Below are 22,662 nucleotides of genomic sequence, written 5' to 3' on the forward strand. Positions count from 1 at the left end.
TTTGAAGCTATTTTTATTTTTGTATGATATCTGATTTATATGGAATATGGCTGAAGTAAACTAAAGCCTAAAATACTTAGTCATTTGTTTAATAGTAATTTAACATTATATAATTCCCATATAAAACTATGAATTGTAATTTTTAATGGTTTAAAAGCATGTAGAATAGCATATGTAGGCAAGTATATTTCTCTCTTTTTTTTTTATCAAGAAGAAAAGACAAAAGGGGGGGGGGAAAAAGAAACAGGGCAGGGTTCGGTGGTTGAATTATCCGTCCCCACCAATGCCATCTATCGTCCACCTGGGCTTGACACAGAGTTTCTGTCTGATTTCTCAGACTTTTTATCTGATTTAGTGCTAAGCTCAGATAAAATAATTATTATGGGTGATTTTAATCCATGTAGATGCTAAAAATGACAGCCTCAACATGGCATTTAATCTGTTATTAGACTCAATTGGCTTCTCTCAAACTGTAAAAGAACCCACCCACCACTTTAATCACACTCTAGATCTTGTGTTAACTCTGACCTTCCCAAAGTGTGGGGCCCGCCCCCTAAGGGGGGGGGGGGGGGGCACAGAGCCATTGCAGGGGAGGCGCAGTATGAAAAGGGGAAAACAATAAAATAACATACAAGTAAATAATAGCATAATTGACAGGTTTTTGACGGGGCTCCCACACAAATGCAAAGCATGAGATGAAGCTTCGCTGAATATGTTTCCAAACCAACTTCATTCTAAGCCCAAGACTAGAAAATATGGTGAAGCATATCTTCCCTTTGGTTTCACCTGCACAAGTGTCAAGGTAGGTCTCCCCTGCAGAATTGCTTTTCCCTTCGTCGGGATTACACGCTGGGCTCTTCAAATCACGGACAAACAGTATCCCACATTCTTGATTTTTAGTTCACAAACACTTGTTGTAATGACTAACTAATCCTGACATTTTGGAGATGTTAGCTCTTTATACAGTAAAGTTACTGTGGGATACAAATAATATCAGGCTGATCCTGCCACGATTTGTTCCCTCGGTTCAAATCACGGGCAAACAGTATCCCACAGTTTTTTATGTTTTTAAACCAATTTCCACAGAAAGGCATTTTTTGAAAAATGTATTGATAGCAATGTTGAATATTATTACACAGGAAAAAAACAACTACACATAAAACAATTACACCATGACGCCTCTGCCTTTCTAAATAGAGGGACAGTAACTGGGTGTAAGTATGTAAGCGTGTAAAACCTGAAGATAGAGACAAAATACTGTTAATCTGACTATCTGCCATTTTGCAATTCATCTCATGTAAACAATAACGTGGCGCATAGCGCGATGAGAAAAAAGGCACATACCTTTGACATTGAGTGACAAACTCTGTATTCCTCGTCCACACGTAAACGCAAAAAAGGAGTTTTAAAAAATCTCAGTTTTCGGTGATTCGAAATGCCGTTTACGTGTGGACGAAACAGCTGCGTTTTCACCCGTGTAGGTGTGGACGTAGCATAAAAGAGTTAGTAGTTTATTTTCTTACTACCTGTAATTTATTGCTTTTTACTTGTATTACTTAATTGTTTACTAAATGTTTGAGGTGTGAAATAAACCGCAATGGAGAAAAATATGGGTGTGTGTGGTTGGAGGATGTGTGTGTGTGTGTGTGCGCATGGGGGTGGGGGGGACATTTGTCTTGTAAAACAAAGGGGGGCCTAGAAAAAAGGTTTGGGAACCACTGTGTTAACATATGAAATAGAAACTGAACATTTACCAGTGTTTCCTGAAAGCCCTCTCCTGTCTGATCATTTCCTGATAACATTTACATTTACAATAATTGATTACACAGCAGTGGAGAGTAGACTTTAGACTCCCTCAAGGGAGGATAAGAAGGACAGACGCAACAACATTGTCATCCCCTATGTAGCCGGTGTATCAGAAAAACTCAGGAGGGTTTTCTCCAAGCATGACATCCCAGAGCATTTCAGACCCAGCAACACACTCAGACAAAAACTGGTTCACCCGAAAGACAAAACTCCAAAACACAGACTTAACAATGTGGTGTATGCTGTACAGTGCAGCGAGGAATGCACCGAGCTCTATATTTGAGAGACCAGAAAGTAAATAACTTCAAATTCAGCAGTGCTGGACTCGGACAAAATATCGGCATTTTGACTAGTGACCGGCCCACCATGGTATTATAGGAAAAGTCATAAATCCTTTAAAGCCTTTATAATAAGCTTAAACCTACACCACCTTCCCTATTCTGGTATTCTAAACAGTAACACCTAATTTATAATTACATATACCTAAAACTAAAAGGGTTGCCAACTCCTCGGCTGTAATTGGTCCAGCCCAGAGTCGATCATGACCAACTGGCCAATCCACCACCATTCATTTATATCATTAAAAAAAGAAAAGGAAGAAACCCCCATTGGCCCGTAAAAACGAAAAATCACGAGCAGCCCACTGGGCAAACGCCCGGTATGCCCGATGGCCAGTCCAGCCCTGAAATACAGTCATGACAATAAACAAATATGAGTTCAAGGACTTAACAACATTACTTCAGTTACATTACACCAACATCTCTGATACATTAGCACTAAGGGAACACTGAATGACCTGGTGGTTTATGTCCATCCAAGATTACCACAAAGTAAAAGATCTCTCAGCAAAATAATGCAACATTTTAGCCACACTATTGCCCCGATCAAATCAATGAGTTGGGATTTTTTATTCTAAGCATGAGCTACTGTTACAGCAACAGACATTAATGCTACTGGTGTCCCCACACAACAACTCAATGTCCACTATGTGAAGCAGCCAAACACATGTCTGCTCCTCTCGTTAACTGAGATAAACTGCTGGCATATTGGTTTTACATCTATACTGTCCAGTTTCTCCTGGTGGACATACAGCAGCATTGTTTAATCTCATTTGAGTCATTGTTGACTTTAGCCATGTTTTTAATCTTCTGAGAGCACTGAAGCTTCTTTCAGCCTCAACTGAGGATACTGGGATGACTAAAAGCAGCCTGACAATTGTCATGATAATAAATACTAGTTAATCTATAGCACCAAATCATCAGCCAGTCACCTGTGACCTGGCCTCTTCACCTCTGTCTGAGCTACAACATGGCAGAGCTGCCTCTGTCACCTGATAAATAACAGTGAGACATTCCAAATACATGCAGTCACACATGTGCTTCAAATACAGTCATGAATCAACAAGTCATCATCCAATTTCACCTGTGATCTTGTGTCACCATTACTCTCTGAGCTTTGTGTTGGTTCTTCTGTCAGCTGACAAATAGGACATACATGACAATAAGAATAAAATGTGCAGCTGCTTCAGTGTTTCTGTCAATTTGTGCAGATCTTGCCTCATCTGTAATGTTTGTAGGGTGAGTGCATTTTTAAACTGTGCAAACTGCACTACAAGGTGGAATATTTGCAAAATCGTGACTACCTCATGATATTTTGTCTCAAAAATTAACCCTATGAATATGTCAGTGCCATTAGGATGAAATTATTGTGTCACCAACATTTTAACATTAGACATATAATTTTAACAGCCTCTGTAAACTAATATCCCGGCTCGCTCGAGGCTGCCGTTTTCTCCGACAGCTTCAATCAAAATTAGAAATGCTGCTCTGAGACTGAGATAACTAATAGTGCTGCTGAAAAGCAGCCTTTCCTTATCGCCAGTGGTCGCGGCCGCTACAGAGTGCTGGCGGGCTCATTTCAGCCTTAAAACTGCAAGTCGGCAGACAGTGCCGCAGTGTTGACAACTCTCACTAGGATATCCAAACCGACATAATGTCCAGCAGCTTTTACAGCTGTGGCTCCAGAAAACATCAGCTGATACTAGAAATTAATATCAAATAAATTCTAACAACAGCTGATCAAGCTTAAACGTGCTGCTGTTGTTTAGCGCGACATCCGCTGGTTTCCTCGTTCTGGCGCAAAGTGGAAGATAAACAAACAAGAGAGAAAAGCCGATCAGCTGATCATTGATCAGTTTCATGATTTTAGTAGCAACAGGCGAGAGAGGGGGAGAGAATAAGAGAAGAGGCAGCTGTGCAGCAAAGACAGAATAGGCAGACAGAACCTGAAAATTGTGCTGAAAAGAGGTGAAAAAGTTAAAAAATTGTGCTGAAAAGAGGTGAAGCGTGCTATATCTTTTGGTGCTCATAACTTTTATACTTTTTCCAGATATTAAGCTTTTTATGCCATTTTTTTGGCCCATTTTAGCCCAGTGTGATCACCAGCTTTGCTTGCTGGGCTGAGCCATGTTTTTTCTCTGTACCCTCACCAATTTCACATCAAAACATAGGTATTTTCTATGGCTTTCAGAAAATGTCACTATCATTGTTGTGGGAGTTAGAGATTTTTGGAAAATCTCCTCAGAGCAACACAAAGTCTGAAAACTCTCCATAGAAGCTCAATGGACACTTTGTTCAAAATCAGCGCTGGAATTCTCCAATGAGACACATTTTCTAATTGTCATGTCTCCTTAACGAAGCAAAGTTAAGACATGAGGCTTGTGTCAATATATCTTCAGACACTCCTGACGCTCATGATTCAAGAATTTTTTTCTTACCTATTACCGTTTGGCCATGAATTACATTTGTTCGAGGGTAGGAAATTTCTGCCCGTGGAAATGCCCACGTTAAGAAATAGATAAAATAGAAAACTGCCACTCCTCCACCAAGAACCTCATCTTCAGCCAGCATCGCCTCACTCAAAAGGCGATGGAAAAAGGTGCTTCGACTTACAAAATTAATTTGTTCCAGAGGGTCTTTCGTAAGTCAAAATTTTTGTAAGTCGGGGTTCCACTGTATTTGTGTTAAATTATAGTATTTGTGCTAAATGGTAGTATTTGTGACAAATCATAGTACTTCTGCTATGTTATAGTATTTCTGCTAAATAATAGTATTTCTGCTATTTTGTAGTACTTTTGATAAATAAAAATCACACGGCATTCACAGTGCATTTTCGCAGGAAATGCAACCTTTTCTAGTTATTATTTGGTATTAAGACTAGTGTGCATCAGCACCAGACCGACAGAGGGTGTGATGGCAAGTCACAAGGAAAAATGAGTGCTGGTGAGGCAGTGTGTGTTGAGCACTGAAAAGGTAACCGTAGCTGGCTCCAGGTAGACTTCTTTCTGGCTAAGTCAAAGACACCTGAGCAACCAGAAGTAAAGGTAACTAGAGGCACTGGTGACAGCTGATATTGCTGGACCTCTGGAGTAGAATTCATTTGTGTTTACCAACAGCTAGAGTCATCAGAGCAAAAGACCACTAACAGGCCCATTAAATCTTAGTTGTCTAATTATTCAGATAATAAAACAAAGGCAAGCAAAAAAATATAAAATGAAACAGCTAGACAACAAATGGACAGCAGTCAACCAGATAGCACTGTGTACCAATAACATCAGAGGCAGAGGAGGGTATATGAGAGATTAGGCTGACATGAGAACTTACTGATTATGTTCCACTTGTAGCACCAGCTGGAGGTCACTGGACGAGAGCAAGATCTTTCCTCTGACTGGATATTCCTCCTGTAAGGTCATGATGAAAACTGGGTTAGCTCCAGGTGCTTTGGCTTTTTTTCACTATTCAAAGCCATGCCTATTCCCATATGGAAAAGAAATAATAAAAACATATATGATTTACTCATGAAAGAGGCCACTTTCATGAGTAAATCATATATAAATCATATAAGGCTTACATGATTTACTCATGAAAGTGGCCACTTTCTCATTACTTTCATATATTGTTTTAGTAAGTATCCAAAACATACAAGTTTCATTATATAATTTTTCAAGGGATCTTATATGTATTTTCACTCTTGTATGCTTTTCATACAAGTTTCATACAAGACAGATACAAACTTTATAAGATTTATATACATCTTTTCCATATGGGTTGGGTTAACTTCTGATTTTAAATCTACTATGAATTAGAGGTAGATAAAGTGCTTGAAGTTTATAGTGGTCAGTATGATTACAATAGTGCTATATGAATGAAAAAAGCATCTCTGATACATCTCTGATTGCTAGAACATGTTAGTAGCCTTGCCGGTGCATTTTGAATGGCTTGGAGGCGAGAGAGATGATTTGTCCAAGCTGGTAAACAGGGCATTACAATAATCTAAACGCAATGACACAAATGCATGAACATTTTTTCCAGTTCAGCTGAGGAGACCATACAGTGGGGCAAAAAAGTATTTAGTCAGCCACCGATTGTGCAAGTTCCCCCACTTAAAATGATGACAGAGGTCAGTAATTTGCACCAGAGGTACACTTCAACTGTGAGAGACAGAATGTGAAAAAAAAATCCATGAATTCACATGGTAGGATTTGTAAAGAATTTATTCGTAAATCAGGGTGGAAAATAAGTATTTGGTCAATAACAAAAATACAACTCAATACTTTGTAACATAACCTTTGTTGGCAATAACAGAGGTCAAACGTTTACTATAGGTCTTTACCAGGTTTGCACACACAGTAGCTGGTATTTTGGCCCATTCCTCCATGCAGATCTTCTCAAGAGCAGTGATGTTTTGGGGCTGTCGCCGAGCAACACGGACTTTCAACTCCGGCCACAGATTTTCTATGGGGTTGAGGTCTGGAGACTGGCTAGGCCACTCCAGGACTTTCAAATGCTTCTTACGGAGCCACTCCTTTGTTGCCTGGGCGGTGTGTTTTGGATCATTGTCATGTTGGAAGACCCAGCCTCGTTTCATCTTCAAAGTTCTCACTGATGGAAGGAGGTTTTGGCTCAAAATCTCACGATACTTGGCCCCATTCATTCTGTCCTTAACACGGATCAGTCGTCCTGTCCCCTTGGCAGAAAAACAGCCCCATAGCATGATGTTTCCACCCCCATGCTTCACAGTAGGTATGGTGTTCTTGGGATGCAACTCAGTATTCTTCTTCCTCCAAACACGACGAGTTGAGTTTATACCAAAAGGTTCTACTTTGGTTTCATCTGACCACATGACATTCTCCCAATCCTCTGCTGTATCATCCATGTGCTCTCTGGCAAACTTCAGACGGGCCTGGACATGCACTGGCTTCAGCAGCGGAACACGTCTGGCACTGTGGGATTTGATTCCCTGCCGTTGTAGTGTGTTACTGATGGTGACCTTTGTTACTTTGGTCCCAGCTGTCTGCAGGTCATTCACCAGGTCCCCCCGTGTGGTTCTGGGATCTTTGCTCACCGTTCTCATGATCATTTTGACCCCACGGGATGAGATCTTGCGTGGAGCCCCAGATCGAGGGAGATTATCAGTGGTCTTGTATGTCTTCCATTTTCTGATGATTGCTCCCACAGTTGATTTTTTCACACCAAGCTGCTTGCCTATTGTAGATTCACTCTTCCCAGTCTGGTGCAGGTCTACAATTCTTTTCCTGGTCTCCTTCGAAAGCTCTTTGGTCTTGGCCATGGCGGAGTTTGGAGTCCGACTGGTTGAGGCTGTGGACAGGTGTCTTTTATACAGATGATGAGGTCAAACAGGTGCCATTCATACAGGTAACGAGTGGGGGACAGAAAAGCTTCTTACAGAAGACGTTACAGGTCTGTGAGAGCCAGGGATTTTCCTTGTTTGAGGTGACCAAATACTTATTTTCCACCCTGATTTACGAATAAATTCTTTACAAATCCTACCATGTGAATTCATGGATTTTTTTTTCACATTCTGTCTCTCACAGTTGAAGTGTACCTCTGGTGCAAATTACTGACCTCTGTCATCATTTTAAGTGGGGGAACTTGCACAATCGGTGGCTGACTAAATACTTTTTTGCCCCACTGTATATCTCCTCAGCTGACCTGGCATTTTCTCCATCTTCTTGGAACTATAGGCCTTTGGAATTGATGTCACAATGCATTGTGGGAGCGCGGCGCCATTTTCCGGGTCAACAAATCAAAACAAACACACTGTGTTGGAACGACGAATACAAGAAAGATGCTTAAAAGCAGCTCAAAAGAGAATCAACTGTATAGAGACCAATTGCGTCCAGAGGCGAAGCGGCGGTACTTGCAGAAAATAGCGTGCATTGGAAATGTGGACCCGTATGAAATACGGCCGTGGAGTAGAAACCCTGAAGACCTACCGCTATTGACATAGCCTGACATATTCCGTACCTTGTCTGTGGAGTCAGCGCGTACAAGTCGTCATTCAAACAAAGGTAAGTCAGCTTGAGTACTGCGAGTGATGTGCATTTGATTTTCCCCCGAACATTCAAATTAGTGCAGCATAAATTCATTCATGAGGGGAAATTACAGTGAGAACATGTGGAGGCTCTGTTAGATGGAAAACATAGTGAGTTCTGTGCATTGATGTAACATTGTCCTGGAGGATTTAGTTATTCTTTATGGTTAAAGAAATTGCAATGATTTATTCATATTTATTATAAATAATTCTAATTATACATCTTGCTTCCATGTTTGTATCCTGTGTCACAAAAAATACATTTTATTTTAGTTTTATACATTGATTGATGACCTGCAGAATCTCCTTGTCATATTAAGTGATTCATAATTGTCACTTTATGCTTTCTCCATCTTTAAAGTGATTACATCCTTGCATTACATACTTTAGGTTCATTTTCTGCAGGCAGGTTTCTGAGAGATAACAGGCAGATTTAGAATATAACATGCAGCGTTCTATAGATGGATACATTAAAAAAAATGAAAAATTACATGTGCTAACTTTCTAAACACTTTGTTACATTTATGATAAAGTAGATAAAACACATTTGTGTCAGCCTTGGCTCACTAGTTCTTGTCTTTAAATGAACTCTGTGTGTGTTTCAGGTACTGCACTCACACTTTTGGCGGCGAAGAAAAACTCATGGCTCAAAGTGGTTTAATTCAAAAAATGACCTTTATTTTACATTTCCGGAAAAGGAGACTGAGCACACAGAGACACCAGCTCAAGTCTAAAGCAGCAGCAGCCAGCCTGATTATTATAGACTTCCTCTACACGTCACACACACTTTAAGTTTCGATCAAACACTCTGCTTAGTTTCACTTTCTGTCTGCACCTCATATGCTCTGCAAAAGCATGCAGTTTCCTGTCAGCCTGCGACCTAGTTCTTTGTCACCTCTGGGCCTGGTTTATAAAGGCCTATACATAAAACAATATAATCAGAAAATAAGCATTAAGAATATATATTAAATACATGACAACTTTCAAAGACTGAATGAACCAGCATTGCAGTCATGGGTCACTGTGAGCATCACAGGGAAGGTTGAAGCCGCCCACTGCACCTGTATGGCCGGAGTCGCGGAGACCTGCAGCCATGTCACTGCTCTTCTGTTTAATGTAGAAGCAACAGTGCGGATCCGTGGCACAAGGACTGTTACAGATGAACATGCATACTGGGTTTTGCTGGGTAATATGATCAAGATACAGCTAGAGGTTGGTCATAACATAGACTTCTCCTCTTCAGCTGCCCAAAAAAAGGCTCTTGATAAAACATAAACAGACCATCCGTATTGAAAGGTAAAAGGAGCCGTCCTCAAAAAGGAAAAATCCCACCTTCTACTGTGGAGGAGTTGTCACTGCTATTGGATACTTTGCTGGAACACAGTAAAGCTGTGGGTCGTGGGAATGACCCATAATGTTTTATCTAGGGGTCTAGATTTATGCCTGAAGTGCACTGCCATGTAAATAATTTGCATTTATCGAATATGTAGTGACTGAGTACCACTGTTCAAAAGTGGAATAAAGAAACAAACTAATTTTTGCCTCTTTTTTTTTTCAAATTAAAACCACTTTATAGAACATCACATCAGTTACAGTGTAGAATCCAGTCATTTATAGTTTACAAATGACAAAATGTTTACACAAAATCATGACAGTGTTTACATGATGTCACCCACTACTAGCACTTTATTTACTGTATCTTTTGAAAAAAAATAAATACCGCTATTTATACAGCAAAAGACTTAAGAATATTTAACATGAGCAAGTTTAATTTTTCCCTGGTTTTACTACCACACTGTTCACCAAAACGCAGCAAACCTTCACCATCTTATACAGAAGAGTCACCTCTTCACCCTCACATGGAAGAAGTAATCTAATTGGCATGGTGGTATGTTTGAAGCAGGTCCCTTGTGTAGCGCTGGAACCCAGTCACGATGTGTTTCATCCATTTCATAGGCTGGTTTGCCTGCAATAATGCCAAATAATTAGCAACTCTATAAATAGAAGGTAGTTCTGCAAAATCACTCAGTTGGATGTTTCTTCTAATTTGCTGTGACCTCAGAGTGCATCGAAAATAAAACTAATAGGCTATAAAGAGTGATATGAACATATTTAGAACTTACCGAAATGAAAATGTCTGGAGCACCAACAGATATTTGGAGATAGAAGAGAACTGGATATCAGCTCGTCTCACAGCTGCTATCCAGACTAGACGCCTTCGTTTGGTAACATCCGATACACGAGCTGCCTCATGTTGCTTCCAGGTTGGGAAAGAGTGAAAAGATAAACCATTTTCAAGCTTATTCTCTTGCCGGTCGTGCGATCGAACTGTGCAGCCGACCACACAGCAAATACGAACCATGGCTGTTGTGTGTGCCTTCGCTCTTTTTTCGCTTGCGCTTTGGACCCAGAAAATGGCGCATCAGGCCAAAATCTTTTCCACGCCCACCCCCGTGACATCACGCTCCAAAGCCCTAAATATACTTAGATAGGTTAATTGATTAATCCAAATTGCCCACAGGTGTGAATGTGGGAGTAAATGTGAGCGCGAATGGTTGTCAGCCTCTGTGTGTTAGCCCTGCGACAGAGTGGCGACCTGTCCAGGGTGTACCCCGCCTCTTGCCCTATGACAGCTGGGATAGGCTGCAGCGCCCCCTCTGACCCTGAAAAGGATAAGCGGAAGCGAATGGATGGATGGATAAAATTCCAACTATAGTGGGGGAGGGGAATCTGAACACCTCACTCAGGAGTAAACTAGACCCTGTGTCACTATATTCTCTTGCTAAACAACTTCAATTGGAAGATGCTCAAACATTAATAAGGGGGATTTCCAAGGACGATGGGTTCACACCAGGGACGTATGACTGATGAGAAAGAGTTTGGTAGGCTTTTGTGTGGCTACTAAAAACATGCAGTGGAAGACATTTAACTGGAAATGTGTCATTAGGTTTTTTATCACTCCACATGTGAAGAGTAAACTGCTTCAAATGCAACAGACCTGCTATGTCTTGGAATATGTCATTTACATAGATCTCACCTGTACCCACATCTTCTATGTTAGCATTGGCCACTTGTTAGTATGCTGGTTACGTGGGCCTGACTTATAATTTCATGGATAATTTTATTGTTCACTTGGGTTTCACCTTTGCATAATCATGAGCATTACAGTTTTTCCTAATTGTTTACACATATTTTCCGAAAGCATATTGTCAGAATTCAACACACAAATCAAAAAACACACACACAATGGGCAAAACCCTTCAATTCTCCTGCAAAATAAAGTCATCATATTGACTTACTGTAAGCCTTTTTATGTTCAGTGTAACACTTACTACAGACAGTACATAGGCCTACATGAGTGCATTGTAAAAGATTACAGAATGTTTGTATACAAAACTCACAAATACATGGTACCAAATATATTTTTACTGTATTCTCCCACAAAAACAATGTACAGTGTTCATCCCAACCAAAACAAAGTTGCGCATACCATCAGTGTTGGCCAAGTTACTTTGAAAAAGTAATTAATTATAGTTACTAGTTACTTCTTCAAAAAAGTAACTGAGTTACAATATTCTAAAAGTAATTAATTACTATTGCGTTACTTTAACCCTCTGGGGTCCAGGGTATAATTGGCCATTTTTTGCTACTTTTGATTCTCCCTCCACATTTCACCTTTAAAAACTATTTACTTTGCCTTGTTTGGTATCATCCTTTTCAGCACAACCTCACGTGTCTGAATTTACAGTCATGTTTTCATTTTGATATACTGTATTAACGCAATTGATCTAAAATCAGACAAAAAACATAAAATTAGAGTAGAAAAGGTTATATTTTTTACTGTAACAACCACAAACATGTTTAATGATTCATATTTCATAACTTAAAATGCAAATATAAATTGTCAATTTTAAAATCCTATGCACAAGTTTTGCAAACAACAAAGTTATTTGCATCCATTTACCTTTTACCTTGATTTTCTTAATAACCATTTCAAACTATTTACAGAACAATCAGTTGTTCTGCATTCAATAAGATGCCACACAAATTATTTGCGCCACTCCAAAAAATTAATTTCTGTCGACTATAAAAGATAATATCACAGCCTGATACCTGCAGGTCTGACAGCAGCAGGTGTATCACTCATGTTTCTACTTGGAGACAGCAGTCGCCTCATTGTTCTGACACACAACACAAAACTATCCACAACACTACACACTAACTACACAAGACAACACATTAACTACACACTCAAACACGCTAAGCGTCACAAATCTCTCACATCGCAAAACTTGCTCTCCCTCTTTTTCTGCTCTCTCCCTCCCTCTCTCTCCCTCCGTCATTCCTAAAACTTCCGGTTTTGTTTTTTTGTTTTTTTTTACTCATAAGCAGAGAGTGCTCGCTGTGCTGTCCTTAGACAGTAAACGTGTTAGTCCAATAATCACACAACTGGTATGTTAACTCCAACTTTAATGGTTGCCTTCTTTCGTTCCTCCACACAAGAAAAAACTGACACTCCAAAAACTCCTACTTCCCCTTCCCGCCTGCGCGTAGCCATGCCCCCCTTCACTGGACACTTGCGCAGTGGGACAGATACATCTTAACAAACGTGACGAAACTATTGAGGAAAAAAAGCCACGTATATATTGATTATCATGACTCTGGTTTTACGTGGCCTATCAACACAATTTAAAAACTGGTATATATCACCTTGTTGTTTTGTCTTTAAGTGGTCGTGTGATTGGCTTACCACGACTACTTTATCCTTTCACGGTCAAACAGCAGCACTCATGTGATTGTTTTGCCCCCTGAGCTCCAGGTGTTGTGCTAGACAGTGATCATGATTACCGTCTGTGGGAGCGCGCGCAGCTGCTTAAAGCTGTAGCGTCCAGATTACTTACGTAATCAGCTACTTCCGTGCAACCGATATAAGATGCGGTAAGCTGAACACAGCTTCAACCGTCTGTTTGTTGAAAAATAGTAACGGACCGTATTTTCTTGTTAGTAACTGTAACGGCGTTGTAACGATAGGAATAGTAATTAGTTAGATTACTCGTTACTGAAAAAAGTAACGGCGTTACTTGTATCACTGCATACCTTGGTCTACATATACAAACAACAGAGGAACCTACTGCATAAAGTTACAGTCAAAAAAAACAACTTTGCTGCATCCTCTCTTCTGTTTCAGTCTGCCAGAGCACCTCATCCACATCACAATCAACATGCTTGTGATGCAATATGCTCCCCACCCCAGTTACCTATAGCTGCACAAAGGGTACAATTGCCAGTACGTTGGTCAGGGATTTGGCCAGGGACATTGACCAGTTATGTTCCTGCCTCTCCACCTCCTTTTTGCCAGATTGAACCCTACTTCATCTATGGAAAATATATTCATGGGGCTTTTCTATGTAATCCAGTTCAAACACTCTCTATAAAAATAAGTGTGTACTGTAAGTGATGCAGAAAGACAGACTTATGAAATACTGTATTTACAGTATATGCACTCCACTGCAAGAGTACCATCTGTAACAATCTAGAATACAAACAGTAGGCCTATGGGCATAGAATTGTACTCAAAGAGTCGCTGCTGAAAGTATGTGTAGGTTACACTTGCACATACTGATATTGTAGATATCATATATATATATATATATATATATATATATATATATATATATATATATATATATATATATATATATATATATATATATATATATTTTAGGGGTGCAACGATACACAAAATTCACGGTTCGGTTCGGTTCGATACTTTGGTGTCACGGTTCGATATTTTTTCGATACACAAAAAAATGTTCATGCCTTTTTATTAATTTGTCATTTATTAAATTTTCACGGCACATTCTGCACCACCTCTCTGTGCGTTCATCATTTGTTTGAAGCCAGCTCACCTCCTGCAACCACTTTTCCAAGAATACGCGCTTCTTTTGTGGTTCGGACTCGGTTTCTTTGGAGGTGGAGGAACACCAAAGTAATTGCTTAAAGGAGCTTCTTTGATATCTTTAAAAGTTCTAAACAAATGTCTGTCCTCCTCCTGAAAATCTTATGTATGCAAACACGCGTTGCAACTTCTTATCTTGTGCGCGTTTTTTATTTTGACAGCGAATGCGCACCTGCGGACCACTTATGTGTAGACCTGGTTATTTAGCTCGTCATATTGCAGCCACAGAAATTCTTTTGTCCATGAAACCATAAAGCTGCACTTTCTTTTTGCCTTATAGTCTGATTTGTCATAACTTTTCCGTTTTGTGGTAAGCTTTTCTTTGGCTGTCACTTCTTCACCCTGACCTGTCTTATTTGGCTCAGCAGAACTAAAATATATATCCTGCTGCTTTTACACACGCACTCACATAACACTCAGCGATTCTCTGCGATCAACCTCTCACATGTTTAAGCTTGCTGCGGGAGATTTCACTTGTCATGTTTGCATAGTAAGCTAACGATTGATAAGACGATGTCAAAGGAATTGGTGCGCAAATTATCATCACTCACCAATCAGTGCTGTTGCTCTCTATACACAGTTCGCGCGATTGCAAAGTGAAAGCAAAAAACAAGCGCAAATTCAAACGCGATTTCAATATGTCACATATTGACAGTGGCTCACCGATGCCAATGACATAATTACCCAGCTACATTTCCGAAAGAATGCAAAAGCATTGACATATATTTTTCCTTCCTACGATAGGCCGACGAGCAGGGCAGCCCGACTGGAAAAATCGCTAGCCCCGGGACGTCGGGCTAGCGATTTTGCGAGCCCTGTATCTGATTGAGGAATCACTCATCTTTGGAAAAGAGAGTTTATTACAGAGAAATGTCTCTTTCCAAAATAAAAGCTATACTATACGCTTCTTCTGGGCTATATTCTCAGCAGCATATTAAACATATCAGGTCCCCATAAGGAGAATCATGTGCTAACGGCTGTCTAAATGACTCGGGTCAAGTTTGTATGCGTGCTTGTTGTTTTTGTCTGCTTCCACTTGTCTTTGCACTAGGATGCTATCGGATAAATGTGCAGTCATATTCGTTGTGTTCCCACTAGTGCTGTCAGCCTTAATCTGAAATGAGGTTAACGCCACAACACGGCAAATCTCTGTTAACGAGCTACCGCGGATTGCCCCGTGTGTGGGGCTGGACAGCGTCAACACATTAACGAGCTAACTGCGCTAACACACTAGTTCCCACTCATGTAATTGAGCATTGCGTGGCACATCTGACATACTGTTTTACTTTAGTCCAAGATGCGCTTACCTTCAGGGTCATACGCCACATGAAGACCAAAATAGTTCCAGACGCCAGATCTGAATGACGGTGGGGGAGGTTCAATTTGCCATGTTGCAACGAGCTTACCTTCTGTCTAGCTAGCTTGCCCTGTGCTCAGTGAATCTGTGCCTAGGCTGCACTGTCGAGTGCAGAGCCACTGAGCGCTCAACACAGACAGCACCGTCAGAAGGAAAGTTGATCAAATAAATTAAAAATCTTGTATTGTTCGATACATATGCGTACCGAACCGAAAGCACTGTATCGAACGGTTCAATATCGATACGAGTATCGTTGCACCCCTAATATATATATATATATATATATATATATATATATAAAAAACGAGATTGATATTACCAAGATAGATAGAAAGGTAGATAAATATGAGAAAGTAGCAGCTTAAGGCTGCAGCCGTATTGATGGAGTGATTATTCTTCTTCTTCGATACCCAACATCCACAATGACAGCGAAACAACTAGTAGCTCAGTGTTCCAACATTCGAAAGAAGGGACTGCTCTCACAGCTAGAGATTGACGAGGTACAACATAAATGCTACGGCAAGGAGGAGTCAGGACGCCAGGTCAGGGGGGAGATATCATCACCCCCACCCAAGATTGGGTACATAGCCCCAAGTGCGACAGGAGAAGGATCGTTGAGTGCGAGAGGAACTGACCTGAAAGATGGGATCATGGCCAAGCTTGAAACCTGGACCCCCCGTAGCTGGTTACCAAGATTACGTGAAGTACCCTCAGAAGGTCTGCTAGATGATGTTAATGCAGCACTACGGACGATACCTACAGCCACGATTACCGACACTAACAAGCTGATCTACAATACGGCAGCAGTGATCAGTGAGATGCTTGGCTGCAAGTTGAACAGCCACAAGGGGCAGTACCCTCCATGGAGAAGGAGGCTAGAGGGCAAGATCAAAGTAGCACGGAGGGAGGTTAGCCAACTAATGGAGTTGCAGAAAGGTGCGACAAAGAAGGTGCATAAGAAATACAGCAAGCTGTCCACACCTGAGGCCTTGGAAACTGCCAAGCAAAGACTCACAGCCTTGGCCAGCCACTTGAAGAGGTACACCAGAGAGATAGAAGGCAGGAGAATAAACCAGCTGTTCTCCACAGAACCAGCAAAGGTGTACTCTCAGTGGCAAGGGAACAATAATAAGAGAACAGCACCACCAAGGCTGGAGACGGAGCAATACTGGAAGAGCATATGGGAGAAGGACGCAACCCATAACGGCAATGCTCAGTGGCTAGTGGATCTGAGGGCAGACCATAGCGACCTCCCTGAACAGGGTCCAGTAACCATCACGGTGACAGATATCCAAGAAAGGGTCTCCAGTATGAAGAGTTGGACAGCACCAGGGCCCGACATGGTTCACGCCTACTGGCTGAAGAAGCTGACTGCACTCCACGAGCGTCTGGCAGCACAAATGAACCAGCTGCTAGTTAATGAGGGACACCCAGAATGGCTAACCGAAGGTCGGACGGTCCTGATCCCCAAGGACCCCAAGAAGGGACCAGTCCCCTCCAACTACCGACCAATAACCTGCCTCAGTACTACATGGAAGCTCCTGTCAGGCATCATATCGGCTAAGATGAACAGGCACATGGGTCAATACATGAGCGGGACACAGAAAGGAATTGGCAAGAATACCAGAGGTGCAAAACACCAGCTACTGGTAGACAGAACAGTCAGCCGAGACTGCAAGACCAGACTAACCAACCTGTGCACTGCCTGGATTGATTACAAGAAGGCCTATGACTCAATGCCCCACAGCTGGATACTGGAATGCCTAGAATTGTACAAGATCAATGGGACCCTAAGAGCCTTCATCAGGAACTCAATGGGGATGTGGCGTACAACACTAGAGGCCAACTCCAAGCCCATAGCACAAGTCACCATCAAGTGCGGGATCTACCAGGGAGATGCTCTGTCCCCACTGCTGTTCTGCATAGGCCTGAACCCCCTCAGTGAGATCATTAACAAGACTGGCTACGGATACGGACTACGGAACGGAGCAGTTGTCAGCCACCTCCTGTACATGGATGACATCAAGCTGTATGCCAAGAGTGAACGAGACATCGATTCACTGATCCACACTACCAGGCTATACAGCAATGACATTGGAATGTCGTTCGGGCTGGAGAAGTGTAGTCGGATGGTAACAAAGAGAGGGAAGGTAGTCAGAACTGAGGGGATTGAACTACCAGAAGGCAACATTGCAGACATAGAGGACAGTTACAAGTACCTGGGGATCCCACAGGCGAATGGGAACCATGAAGAGGCCGCTAGGAAAGCTGCAACCACCAAGTACCTGCAGAGTGTCAGGCAAGTCCTGAAGAGTCAGTTGAACGGTAAGAACAAGATCCGGGCCATCAACACATACACCCTGCCCGTGATCAGGTACCCTGCTGGGGTAATAGGCTGGCCAAAGGAGGAGATAGAAGCCACTGACATAAAGACAAGAAAGCTCCTTACCATGCATGGAGGGTTTCACCCCAAGTCCAGCACCCTGAGGCTGTACGCTAAGCGGAAGGAAGGGGGCCGGGGACTGGTGAGTGTCAGCACCACAGTCCAGGATGAGACAACGAACATCCAAGAATACATCACGAAGATGGCCCCAACTGACAGCGTGCTCAGTGAATACCTCAGGCAGCAGAAACCCAAGAAAGAGAAGGGAGACGAGGAACCATCATGGAAGGACAGGCCCCTGCACAGTATGTACCACCGGCAGATAGAGGAGGTGGCTGATATCCTGAAATCCTACCAGTGGCTGGACAAAGCTGGACTGAAAGATAGCACAGAGGCACTAATCGTGGCAGCACAAGAACAAGCTCTGAGTACAAGATCCATAGAGGCTGGGGTCTATCACACCAGGCAAGACCCCAGGTGCAGGCTGTGTAAAGATGCCCCAGAGACAATCCAGCACATAACAGCAGGGTGCAAGATGCTAGCAGGCAAGGCATACATGGAACGCCATAACCAAGTTGCCGGCATAGTGTACAGGAACATCTGTGCCGAGTATAACCTGGAAGTCCCGAGGTCAAAATGGGAAATGCCCCCAAGAGTGGTGGAGAATGACCGAGCTAAGATCCTGTGGGACTTCCAGATACAGACGGACAAAATGGTGGTGGCTAACCAACCGGACATAGTGGTAGTAGACAAACAGAAGAAGACGGCCGTAGTGATCGATGTAGCGGTTCCGAATGACAGCAATATCAGGAAGAAGGAACACGAGAAGCTGGAGAAATACCAAGGGCTCAGAGAAGAGCTCGAGAGGATGTGGAGGGTGAAGGTATCGGTGGTCTCCGTGGTAATCGGAGCACTAGGTGCAGTGACTCCCAAGCTAGGCGAGTGGCTCCAGCAGATCCCGGGAATAACATCGGAGATCTCTGTCCAGAAGAGCGCAGTCCTGGGAACAGCTAAGATACTGCGCAGGACCCTCAAGCTCCCAGGCCTCTGGTAGAGGACCCGAGCTTGAAGGATAAACCGCCCGCAGGGGCGTGCTGGGTGTTTGTTTGTTTTTTTTATATATAGTAGGCCAAACAGAGATTGAGTACAGCAAGTCACTGAACACCGTTTCCAAACTACAAATTTCATGCAAACAAGATGAGCAGATGAGTTTAAAACTTTAGTGGCTTCATTCTTCCACCTGAATGTGTATCTTTTAGTATGTTTGTGTCCATCTGAAACAGTAAAGGTTGTGGAGGTTGAAACAATGTGTCGGCTGGCAATGAAGGCAGTAAAAACTTTCAAGTGAATAAAGAATCCACAGAGGAAAGCATCCCATCATGATAACAGATGTCCTTAATGACAGAGGTGGTTTAAAAAAACAAAACAAAAAACACTGCTGCCACTAACATCCATGGCCATGCTTAAATATTCAAAGTCAAAAATCAGGTACAAGTACAGGTACCAAGCAATTGTGCAGTCATTATGTACATATATTTGGACATAAGTATAGATAATGTTTTTGAACTTTTTGTTTCATCTTCATACATTGGATCCCACCTGCGGTGGAGTCCAGCCACAGACATACTTACCAAGTACAACTACAAACTGATCTATGATTAGCAATATGAGGCTGGACTAAGACATGGACTTTCATTCTACAGTAGTTACCAGCCACATAAACTGGCCTAATAATAAACAGTTATATGACTGGCCATGGACAACAAACCAATTATTATACCACTTCTTTAGCCTCATTTTAAACTGCCATGGAGCTTAGTGACAGCAAATAAAAGGTAAGTGAAAGGTTAATGAAATATTTTCCCTTCAATTTAAATTTATTAATATGGTGTCAAATCACAACAACAGTTGTCTCATATAGGGCAGGGTGTACAGTTTCGATTTGGCATTGGTGGGGACGAATGATTCAGGTTTTTTTTTCCTTTTTGTCTTTGCTTCTTGATAACAAAAGGAGAAATGTACTTGCCTACATATGCTATTCTACATGCTTTTAAACCATTTAAAATTATAATTGAAAGTTTTATATGTGAGTTATATAATGCTAAATTACAATTAAACAAATGACTAAGTATTTTAGACTTTAGTTTACTTCAGCCATATTCAATATAAATCAGGTATCATACAAAAATAAAAATAACTTCAAATTCAGCAGGGCTGGACTGGGACAAAATATCGGCATTTTGACTAGTGACCGGCCCACCATGGTATTATAGGAAAAGTCATAAATCCTTTAAAGCCTTTATAATTAGCTTAAACCTACACCACCTTCCCTATTCTGGTATTCTAAACAGTAACACCTCATTTATAATTACATATACCTAAAACTAAAAGGGTTGCCAACTACCAGCAAAAAAAGAAAAGAAAAAAAAGTAGGAATCACTCCCCCACCCTCTGCCTCAAGATGCTTAACTAACAAAACCGATTTAAATTTAATGCACGTATAAAACAAATTCACATAAATCTATTATTTTTCTCCAGTAATTAAATAGATTCAACATCTTTCTTCAACAGAATTGCAGACTGCACAGATGGTACCTTAACAAAGTAAAGAATACTATAACTTACTAGGGTATATACTAACTAGACTTAATATTTACTGAATACAATAATGGATTTCTATACATTTTACATCAGATGAAAACATTGGTTGAAAGATTCAGATAATTATTTGTTAAAAGCGAGACATTTTAAATGAGAATAAGAAAGAAAAGTATTTCTTTGTGCCCCCCTTTCCCTGTTAATGGCCTTCCTGGCCCCCTGGCAAAACTTTGCTAGACCCGCCCCTGCACAGTTACCAGCTGTCAGCTACTTAGAAAAGGATCCTGGTGTTATTTGTCTCTCAGAAACAGTTCATAACTTCCCTTCAACTCATCCATGTCACCTAAAAGTTGAACCTGTTTCTCCATCACCTGTTCAGCTCTGATTATTCAGTAAGGACGTCTCCTGGTTTCATCTTCATGTTTCCCTCTCACCACATATCCAAACCAACATCATGACCAGCAGCTTTACAGCTGTGGCTCCAGCAAACATCAGCTGATACTAGAAATTAATATTAAATAAATGCTAACAACAGCTGATCAAGCTTACACATGCTGCTGTTGTTTAATGCGGCCTCCGCTGGTTTCCTCTTTCTGGCGCAGAGAGAAAAGTCGATCAGCTGATCATTGATCAGTTTCATGATTGAGTTAGCAACTTTCTAGCTGAAGTAGTACGGGACAAATCGCGTTCCTTTTCACCTTAACGTTAAAGTTTGACCTCCTCGGCTGTAATTGGTCCAGCCCAGAGTCGATCATGACCAACTGGCCAATCCACCACCATTCATTTATATCATTAAAAAAAGAAAAGGAAGAAAACCCCATTGGCCGATAAAAACAAAAAAATAACGAGCGGCCCACTGGGCAAATGCCCGGTATGCCCGATGGCCAGTCCAGCCCTGAAATACAGTCATGACAATAAACAAATATGAGTTCAAGGACTTAACAACATTACTTCAGTTACATTACACCAACATCTCTGATACATTAGCACTAAGGGAACACTGAATGACCTGGTGGTTTATGTCCATCCAAGATTACCACAAAGTAAAAGATCTCTCAGCAAAATAATGCAACATTTTAGCCACACTATTGCCCCGATCAAATCAATGAGTTGGGATTTTTTATTCTAAGCATGAGCTACTGTTACAGCAACAGACATTAATACTACTGGTGTCCCCACACAGCAACTCAATGTCCACTATGTGAAGCAGCCAAACACATGCCTGCTCCTCTCGTTAACTGAGATAAACTGCTGGCATATTGGTTTTACATCTATACTGTCCAGTTTCTCCTGGTGGACATACAGCAGCATTGTTTAATCTCATTTGAGTCATTGTTGACTTTAGCCATGTTTTTAATCTTCTGAGAGCACTGAAGCTTCTTTCAGCCTCAACTGAGGATACTGGGATGACTAAAAGCAGCCTGACAATTGTCATGATAATAAATACTAGTTAATCTATAGCACCAAATCATCAGCCAGTCACCTGTGACCTCGCCTCTTCACCTCTGTCCGAGCTACAACATGGCAGAGCTGCCTCTGTCACCTGATAAATAACAGTGAGACATTCCAAATACATGCAGTCACACATGTGCTTCAGATACAGTCATGAACCAACAAGTCATCATCCAATTTCACCTGTGATCTTGTGTCACCATTGCTCTCTGAGCTTTGTGTTGGTTCTTCTGTCAGCTGACAAATAGGACATACATGACAATAAGAATAAAATGTGTAGCTGCTTCAGTGTGTCTGTCAATTTGTGCAGATCTTGACTCATCTGTAATGTTTGGAGGGTGAGTGCATTTTTAAAACAAGTTGTGCAAACTGCACTACAAGGTGGAATATTTGCAAAATCGTGACTACCTCATGATATTTTGTCTCAAAAATTAACCCTATGAATATGTCAGTGCCATTAGGATGAAATTATTGTGTCACCAACATTTTAATGTTAGACATATAATTTTAACAGCCTCTGTAAACTAATATCCTGGCTCGCTCGAGGCTGCCGTTTTCTCCGACAGCTTCAATCAAAATGAGAAATGCTGCTCTGAGACTGAGATAACTAATAGTGCTGCATGTTGTGCAGTTAGTTTCCAAAACTATTCATGGTTACATACAATTTTAGACTGATGTGGGCCAAAGCCTAGCATAGTCTGTAACGTTATTGTG

The 22,662-nt window shown here is 41.4% G+C and overlaps 1 protein-coding gene across 1 annotated transcript in view; it reads right to left on the bottom strand.

Moving 5' to 3' along the window:
• Positions 1-5,487, bottom strand: part of LOC148104379 (disintegrin and metalloproteinase domain-containing protein 19-like) — a 58,011-nt gene extending 52,524 nt beyond the window's left edge. Inside the window, exon 1 of the mRNA XM_087837760.1 lies at positions 5,469-5,487. The gene's annotated coding sequence lies outside the window, so the exon portion shown is untranslated. The remainder of the gene's footprint in view (positions 1-5,468) is intronic.
• Positions 5,488-22,662: the final 17,175 nt, after the last annotated feature.

The sequence above is a fragment of the Neolamprologus brichardi genome, chromosome 3 (genome assembly GCF_056152115.1).
Source record: "Neolamprologus brichardi isolate AB-2024 chromosome 3, ASM5615211v1, whole genome shotgun sequence".
Classification (NCBI taxonomy): domain Eukaryota; kingdom Metazoa; phylum Chordata; class Actinopteri; order Cichliformes; family Cichlidae; genus Neolamprologus; species Neolamprologus brichardi.